We start from the raw sequence: 10,125 nt of genomic DNA, 5'->3' as shown, positions 1-10,125 counted from the left end.
TTTCAACCAAAAGCTGCAGCTTTTTAAAAACCCTTCAAATTATTATTTTTTTTTAAACAATCGCCATCCTGCGGGAGCCTGGCACAGGCACCGATGCAGCGGGATCTTGAGAAACACCGGCTGGTACGGGCCTCCCCTTATGCCAAAGACCATGAGTGCCCCTGGAATTTTCAGTCAATAAAGCTGAAGTCTATCACAGCCTCGCTTTAAATCCAAATCGATCGGGTGGACTGTGCACTTCTGTCAGCCGCATAATCACGGAGGAAACCACTCACAATCTCTAATCACGATCCCCCGCGTGCCCGCGGCTTCCACACCAAAATTTTCACAACGGCCTATTCATGATCTCATCTCCTCACGTGAAGAAAAACTGCAGATTTCTTTTAAAGCTGTTCCAAAAGTCCTCGCTTCACACTGAAATGCTCTGCGGCAGAATCTGAACAGGTTTCCGTTTGTGTGTAGCATGGATGAATCCCCCCCCGCTCCCACTCCCATCCGTTTAGCCGTTTCGAGGCCTGTCTTGCTTCCAGGAAAACACAGGCCCAGAATATCTGAGGATCAGCAGGAGAGGCAGAGGGAGAGAGAGAGAGAGGAACTCAGAGAGTGAGCGAGTGAGAGAGAGCAGGAGAGAGAGAGAGAGCCTGTGCCAGCTGGTTGTGTTACTGTGGAGCTGTTAATGAAAGATGGCCTCCTTCCATATCTCCCCATAGCTTGTAGATTGTTCGGTCACACTCCAAGACTAGTGTGTGATTGGGAATCAACTAGCCTACCAAATGAAACCTCAGGGCTGAGCCCATTCCCCCTGGGAGGTTACACCATAAACATATAGCTATAGAAAAGAGGAATCCATTTATTTAAACTTTGATCCAAATATCACATTACCTTATCGTATTTTAACATGTTTTTCCATCTGATTAACACCTTAATCTGATAAGGTATGATGATCAGATGTCAGATGGTGCTTTCCCCAAATATAATACCCTGTCATCAGTATGTTTGCCTTACATTCTGTAATGAATAATTGCATTTAGATATTTACATCATAGCACTCACAACACAGATGAAAACAGAAATAAGGAATATAAATGTGCAGAACGGTTGCGCAATTACAGATGGCCTATCCTTGCAATATTGGATTAACACACAAAATAAGTACTGTGGATTCTGTGAACGAAAATGTCCCATGTACCATAGCAAGACAACATTCATTTGTCCATTGTTTCACTTTACAAAATGACGGGTGGTAAGAGCTTCCCTAAAAAGGAGATATGGGCGACTGAGAGAATGTAGACAAATCTCGATGGTCAGAACCATTTCTAGTGTTTTTGCTATTATAATCATCTCTCTGTGACTTATAGTAGCCTTCAGAAAATATAATGCGTTGCCTGTCCATTGTTGCTGGATATTGCTCTTCCATGGCTAATAGAAAATCTATAAAGCATTCATGCTGTCCAATGTTCTGTTTTCTAAAGTTGTGCTTTACCTTTTCATCATACCATTGAAGACACCTTTCAAGCAGCAGCTCAGAAGTGTCTTCTGGATCCTTATTTATTTGTGTGATTTTTCAATTAAATTTATGAATATGACACGTCCTCTGCACACACACATCAGTACTTGAAATTCAACGACTTGTATACTCATCACCTATAAAATACTCCAAAATACAGTTGGGTTAGTCCTGGAGTGTAGCAAACAGCAGTATTATAAATGGCTTTGGGGATCACTGTACAATCGCAGAAGCATATTAGCATATGTTGATAAAGACATGGGAAAATGCCATCTAATGCCTTTCAAACTCCACACTGGCCTGCTATTTCATGTGTACAGAGTGCTGGTGCTCAGTGCAGCGATGTGCCCCATGGCCTGAAATGAGATCCTGGCCATGCTGGTGTGGACTACGGCTGAGAGTGGGGCGGCAGCTGAAGAATATGTGTGGTAGCCAGGGCATTCCTGGATGACGGAAGACAATTTGGTATGGCTCCGCAAGTACAATTGCACATTAAAAATCTGGGGAAGAAAATAGATAGGTTTTTTACAAATTAATATAACACATCTTGACATGCATAATCTGAGACATCTCCTGGTGTGTTGTGCACTTAAGCTACACCATGAGCTACAAAGCCAAATGATTGCTGTAATACAACAGAGTTGCCTGGGTGGTGCGAAAGGGAATGACTTCATTAGAGAGAAGCGAGTTACTGCGTTCATGAAATTGCTCGTTATATATTTTGTGATTGGCTTCGGCAATGAATTATTTGTTCACGGAACTGTAAAATGGCCATTCAGCTAGCAGGATGAAACCCGCTTGGGGAGGGATGGGAGCTATCAGCGGCTCAATAAAGCCTGAATCTCTCTCTCTCAGGACACATACTGTATGTCATGCATGTCTATATACTCTGTCAGAAAAAGAGAGTGTTGATGGAAAATGGGTAGATAAGATTATAAGAGCCAATGACGAGGGGGCTGTGATGTCTTTCAAAATCATTTGATCAGAACTTTGTTCAAGAATCAAACAAGATGCAGTGCCAACCATGTTGGAAAAAAACAACATGGAAGTGCTCAAAATAATGTAAGATGCTCATGTTAAAGTACACATTGTGAATATTGCATATAATGTGTTTTATTTACATTAGCCTATTTATAATATTTAAAAATATTTCACCAGGTAAATCCTTTCATGTTAAAATTATAAAACATTTTCTACATTTAATATTACTAATTGGCAAAAGACAGGACGCAGGACAAGTGAAGAGAGAAGTGTTAAGAATAATGCACTTTTTGCATTCTCTTTACGCTAATACTACTTACTACCTCTTCAATTAGAGTAGGGCTACTCAACTCCAGGTCCTACGAGCCATCTATTTGCTCCAACCATGCACTACACCGCCTAATTTAACAAATTATTTTGCCTCCTTGGTTTAGAAAGTAAGGTCATTGGTAAAATATGGTGGTGTAATACGTGGCTGGGGCAAATACCTGCGGAACCTGCATCCCTAAAATACTGGAGTTGAGTGGCCCTAAGTTGGGTTGTGGGAGAGCTAATCAGTTAATTCAGCAATTTTCTACTTTTCTTGTACTTCTGTTTCATATGTTTAGTGAATAAAAAATTCTTAGATGCATTTGGGGTTCAACACGCAAAATGTTTTAGTAAATGGCTGTTTGGATTGGCTGTTGCATAATAAAAATTACCCTAAGCAATGACAAATTACACATTGACCTCAGAATCCTGAGGGACAAACACATTTAGTAGACTATCAAATAGCGCTGAATTTAAGACTATCTAATTCACGTTTATTAATACTATTTTATATTATTTCTATTCATTAATATTTTTGGTTTGTCTTTTGTAATGGAAGCTTTTGCTTTCATTTAGAATTGGTTAGGGAATCTTTGGGTTGCAGGAGGCTGATAGTGTTGCTCTGCGGGAACAGGGATGCTGGAGTTGCTCTACCTTCACCCATACTATATGAGGAATAAATAATGAAGATACGTGCTTTGTTATTCTATTTTGTACCTCAATTTCACAATGTGTTTACTGCATTAATGACACTAAGATAAATTTGAGGTTAGATACATACAATCTACTAGGCTGTTAGGACAGCTACTGGATTCATTGTAGTTTTCCTCACAAAACAGACCATGATTCTTTTTTATATAATCCTAACAACTTTTAACTTTAAACCAATATAACCAAGAATTTGAAATGTTGTGCAAGCTTTGAACAGCCCAACACTATGAGAATAAATAAATAAATGAATTTGAACCATATTGAATTGACTGAGGTGCTGAGTTTACAAACAGTGAAATCATTAGAAAATTGATCTGCATTAAAAAGAAGATTGGAACTGCACGCTATGGATGGAAGATGCAAAAACAGTTGAGAGAAACTCAGTGGAACAGAACTAGTCATCACAGAATAGATGCAATACAAAGTGAAACACACAAAGATCTGCCCATTTTTGTCATCCTTTATTTCATTGAAAAAATTAGTCTGCTCGCAATTCAGAGCTTAAATTCTCAACCATTTTCCAAGTGAAGACTGATATAGGAATGTATCTGGTTTTCAGAGAAGGATAATACAGGAAGGTTCAGACAATGGTATCACTGTTGACAGAGATATGGTCCAAGGCAAAGAATGCTCCTTTGTGCAATTCCAGTGGTGTTTTGATAGTTTTCTACAGAGACAGGAGACTGGGGATCGTAGTCCTATTTAGCATACACTGGTACCACCATGTCAGCCTTCATCTGTCATGGTGGAGACAGCTGATACCATCACACTGGGTCAACACTTTCATCACTTCCTGTTTCCTCATAATGCTTCAGAAAAGGCAGAATTTCTCATATGGCTCTTCCCAGCATCTTCCCAGTTTTTGATTGAGAGTCAGTAATTATTCTAAGGATCACATTCTCACATATGCTTTTAATGTTTGAGAACTATAGGCCGGGAAAAAGGTAGAAGCTGGACTCCACCAGTACTGTCCTTAGACATACTGTCATTTCACTGTTCACATTGTCTATGTAACTCTATGTTTCATGTTAGATCTTCCTTATAAAATAAATCTCAGACTTCTGCAAAAAAATAAATTAATTAAAAATAAAAAAACAAGAAAAAATGGAACTTAAGGCTAAAACTCTTTTCTATGGTTTTTGTATGCCTGAATTTTCCCGTGTTAATATATTTTGTTGGAATCGGTTACAACAAATGGGATAGGCTTTAGCCCCCTTACAACCCTGACCAGGAATAAGCAGGTTAGATAATGGATGGATGGAGTCTCTCTCTTGCTCTTCTGTCTGTGTTTAAGTGTTTTCTCTTTAAACAAAACCCACGAGACAGCTGAAGGTCTTGACATGTCAACCTTGATGCCACAAAGAGACAGACCTGTATGTTCCTCAAAGGTTTGAAATGTCTTTTTCAAAGTCCCAGCACTCACAATGCAATGCTCACTGGAGTCGGTTGCCTGGTGATGTCACAATAACAGGAACAACGCTTCTGCATCACTCTGGCACCACAAACCGGCCACTCAATACCTGATCCATAGTGTCAAGCCTTACAGCCTCAACACCATGGATCAGTCAGGATCACGCCAGGCAAAGACAAGCGGAAAGGACCTGTCTTCCGTGTTCCCAGAAAATCCCGCTGTGCCAGCCACTCTAGCCTGATCAATGGAGCCCGAGTGCTCTAGGGCATCTACTGAAGGGACCAGCAAGCAGGTGCTCTGCAGAAGGCAGTTCTGCTCAGAGTGGAGCATTTCTCCAGCTCCCTTCCCTCTTACCCATCTTTAATGAACAATAACAATCTCTCTAATTCATTCTAATTGCTTCCCCACCAGGGGTGGTTATTTGTTAAAGTGGTGAAGTCTTATTAGGCGCTGAATGTTTTTTCTCCCGTTTCTCAACCCTTGTGTTGGTTACATTTTCAAGATTTCTCACCCCAATCATCCCTTTCCAGCATTAGTTTGGTCTGACAAATTATTTAATAGATGAAGTGAGGGAAAACTTATGGGGCCAGCCATAATGTTGGCTACTCTGTAGAATTGCATGGTCTAGACGTATATGCATTAACAGTTTTTGTTGTAGGAGTGTGTGTGTGTGTGTGTGTAAGCAGAAAGGTGGGTCCCCATAAACCAGGAAACATTCGACCTAACCCTGCAAACCACATATATGCATATGTGTGTGTGTGTGCGCGCGCGTGTGTGCATGTATGTGTGTGTACACGTGCTTGTATGTGTGACTTTTATAATGTATAATCTTTTATTAAACAAATGCAGCACCCTTGCTTTCATGCAAGACTGGAGGGCTTTTGTGTGCCCTGCAACAAACAACTGGGAAGAACTGTGACTGCTCCTTTTGAAGTTTAAATTATTAACAGATTCTATTCACAACCACAGGATGAGTTTTTTATGCTGAGAAATGTGCATCTGTAGGGAAGGAAAAATGAACCTGGTTATAATCAATCAGATTGGCTATAAAGGTTCAGATCCAAGGATTCTCCCTTACAGTAGTGTCAATTGTACATTGACTGAGCCATTGAAAGACATACTTTCCTCAGTGTGTTACCTTTGCCTGAATTTTACATTGCCTGTATTGGTTCCCATATTCACATGTACTTACATGAAGCAACTCATTCTATAGTGTATTGAATATTGAATTCTAGACCATAGCCCATATAATTTGCAAATAAATCAACAAATCCAACCATTTCTTTGAATACTGCCCATCTCCATATTAGCAATACAACTGCATGGCATTGAGAACTGCATTGGGACTCTGAGTAATGGACCATAAGTAAAAATAAGATTTGTTCTTGGGAATTGGCTGCTTTTGCCACTCGTTTCAGTGTCCAAATAAATCCTTCCAAAAAATATTCAAATAGAGACCGCTTTGTTATTTCATTTTCATAAACAGTAACTATGTCTGCCAAATATGGAATCTTTAGACTAAATGGACAGTGAAGACTTCACTGTGTAATCTTTACACATGCACATGCATCATATTATCAATATTAAAGATGAATGTATTTTCTGCGCACATGCTGTAGCCATTCTCTAAAATAAGAAATGTATGTGAATTGGAGCAATTATAAGGGTCAGGTGGTTTGGGAAACACAAAATTTGCTAAATGTTTTGGAGCGTATATAAAACCATGGCTGTTTCAGGTTAAAAGAAACATGCACAGAATAGGTGTACACCTGATATACCTGAACAATGACTGCAGCCAGGATTTACAAAGCAAAGCAGCCTCTGTGGGGGTCCGTGACATGACAGGAACACATTGGCAGCACAGCCAGTACAGCTGACTAACTGCAGGACAGTCTGTGAAGAGATACCCAGGGTCTGCTGTTTCATTATAATGAAGTGGAATCATAGTGACACATGCTGAGCTCTCTGTCACACACACACACACACACACACGCACACATACACGCACACACACACACACACACAGACACATGCACACGCACACATACACACACGCACACGCGCTCACACACGCACATGTACACACACACCCACACCCACAAACACACAGAACAAACACACACACACACACACACACCTCAGTTTGATGCATGCTGATCAACTTGCATTTTTTGCCACTAATAAAATGAAGATTGAGTGTAACAAAGCTGGGCGCTTGAAGGCCAAATGCAAATTTGGTTTTCATTTGAGTCAGATAACATGCGCAAATATAAACGTATTTGGCCAGTGTTCAATCGAAGTTTATGCGTGAGTGATAATTGATGATTCATTTTAAGGTTGCGGTGTGTGGGGGCTTGGTCCATTCGTTTCAGTGCCGAGCTTGAAAACAGCAGTGCTCAGTCTTTCATGACTGAGATTGAAAGCCATTCTGTAGATGTGTTGTAATTCTTTTTGCAATCCTGAGATTTTTTTAAAAGGAGTACAGAGTAAATAAATTAAGTGGTACTTCACTTTTGGCATACAGCCCCTAACTGGCAGCAGGCTATGGATATACAGATCATTCTGTAGCTTTGATTCTGTTTAAAATGGTTTGCTACAGACCAGAGCAATGTAATGAATGAGCAACCAGATGGTCATTTCAGAAAAGTCAAGAGATCAAGATTAGTTTGTTTAACGAGGACAGATATCTGAACAACATTGAATTTAATAATTTGGAGGGGAAACAACCAGTAATGAGAGAAGAGTACAAGAGAGGAAGAGATGACAGGGAGAGGGTCAGGGGTTGTAATTCAAAATGTGGTTCTGTCTAACTTTTTCTGTTTGTACATGGTGGGGCTCTGAGTTTAAACAGTATTTATAGGGTTGCAATGGAAAATAGGGTTACTAGTGATGGAGAACAATTATTGAAGTCGTCTTAAGGCTGATACAGATACTGAGTATCAGAAGGGAAGAGTAGAGTTGGTTTAAATTATGAATGCCAGAATCACTGGAGGAGAGAAAGAAAGGGAGGAGGGGGGGACAACCTTTCGTCAGTGAGAGTGGAGTGGGTAGGTGTAGTTAGGTGGGAGAGGATGATGAAAATGGAGAGAAGAGAAGAGGGAGGGGCGGAGCCAGTAGATCTGCCAGCAGTTTGGAATTCTTCCATGTTTCCTGCTAAGCTCAGGTTTGCCATCACAGCATGAAGTATGGAGGTGAACATTGGAATGAAGTTCAGAGTTGGTTCTGACATGAATGTACTGTCACAAGCGCCTTCTGAGGAATGCTGGCAACCACTTGAGAAGAGCCTCCACAGCTGCTCTCCCAAAAATGCTAACATGAAAAGTAGGGTAGAAAGGTTAATATCCTGGCATACATAAATAAACTTTCTGGAGACATTTCGTTCTCAAAATGGCATGCTACAAACGTAATTTATTTAACCTTTGGTTTAGTTTTTCATTTAGTTGTGTTTGCAGATTTTTTCCTACATCCATCTGTAATTTTGTTTCTTTGCTGCTCTTCCCTGGACCCTCTTGAAAATGAAATGCTACATCTCAAGGGATTTTATCCGGCACATCTCACGTCTAAATAAATTGGAAATAAAGGTCATGGCAGAGCAGTTAACACAGAGCTTTGAGAGAGCCCAAGAGAGCAGGATGGCCGAAGAGGAAGTGACAGGAAGCTGATCAGGTTTAAGATCAGGGTGTGTAACGTTAAGCTATAATAACTTGCACAGGGCAGTAGGGGCCAGTGAACCAAGGGGCACAGGTTCTATATTTTACTGCAGCACTAAAGTGAAACAGCGAAACTCTCCACTGTTTCCCGACAGCCATTACAATATGATGTAAAAAACAAAGCGTGAACCCCTTACAAACCTTCAGATTTATCAACATGGAGAAATTGCTTCTTGGCCCTTTAATTACATTGCATGCTTGTTTGTTGTTGTTTTCCTTTAAAAAACAACAACATCCAAAGTACTGTAATAAGCATGTTCGACTGCATACCTCAACACATTTCCAAAGCGCTTTCCAAGTTTGATATTTATATTGTATTTGGCTCAATGTTTTATCTGTGGATTGAACAGCTTGTAATGTTTGGATGCACTTAAAGGGGTTTGCAGAGCCTGTTTATTCTTAGTATTTTTCCATTGTCAGAAATCATATATTGTCCAGATGCCCATCTGAAACAAATCTCTCCAGATAACAGTTTGCATATCAGAGATTACATTTTCTGATTAATTAGTATGTGTGGATTGTTCCAGATGGGTATCTGGACAAAAAGACTTGGGAGTATATTGAACTTTTCCACTCTTCTAAATGCAATCCAGGATGCGGATATTATACAGCAATCTTTCAGCCACACTGAAATGACTCCATAGGCCGTTCCATTGGCTGCTTTCATTTCTCAATGCAAATTCTTTGTTGCTTTGTTGCTTTGAGCACTTCATGAATTCTGAAATCAGTTTATTAACTTGCTTGACGAAAGACAGTGGCAAATTAACAGGCACCATGCTTAACTTATAACGGATAGTTGTATCAGCTTTATCAATTCTAGCTCTAAATGACAGACAAAAAGAGGACAAATTGGCCAGACATCAAACTTAATTTTTTGAAGATAATTGCCAGGTATAATACGTAGGTATTTTAAACCATCGGGTACACGAAGGGTCATACTTGCTTGTCTGGTTTATTGTGCAGAAATAATTTAAGGGCATTGTCCAATCACAAATAACTTCAATATACTTTTGACATTTAATGGCCTTGGCAACCGATTCAAGAGCTAAAACAAAAAGAGGCAAAAAAAAAAAAAAAAAAAAGGCAATGATGGGTAACCTTGTCTAGTTCCTCTTTCAAGGGTAAACGAAGAGGAATTTATATCATTCATAACTACCACTGCCTTGGGAATGCTGTGAAACACATGTGATCCGTCTTATAAAGGAACCACCAAAACTTTTGCAGCGTGTGAACAAAATATTAAGATTCAGCTTGATCAAGTGCCTTCTCGAAAACCAGCGAAGCTACTGCGGCAGGAAAATATATGGATGGCTGTACCGTGCTCTTCATCTCAGGACCGATTCACAAAACCATGCCAACACCCTCAGAGTCCAGCGCGGTTTGCTCACAGCATGATTCAGAGCTGCGCAAATGGCTCATGACAAAATGAAAAAAAATGATTATGTGACTACCATCGGGTAATCTAGGCCAAGAGCACTAAGGTACTGTTTACTTTA

Source organism: Anguilla rostrata, chromosome 12 (assembly GCF_018555375.3).
Source record: "Anguilla rostrata isolate EN2019 chromosome 12, ASM1855537v3, whole genome shotgun sequence".
Classification (NCBI taxonomy): domain Eukaryota; kingdom Metazoa; phylum Chordata; class Actinopteri; order Anguilliformes; family Anguillidae; genus Anguilla; species Anguilla rostrata.
The sequence above is the reverse complement of the archived record's forward strand: the minus strand, read 5'-3'. Positions refer to the sequence as shown.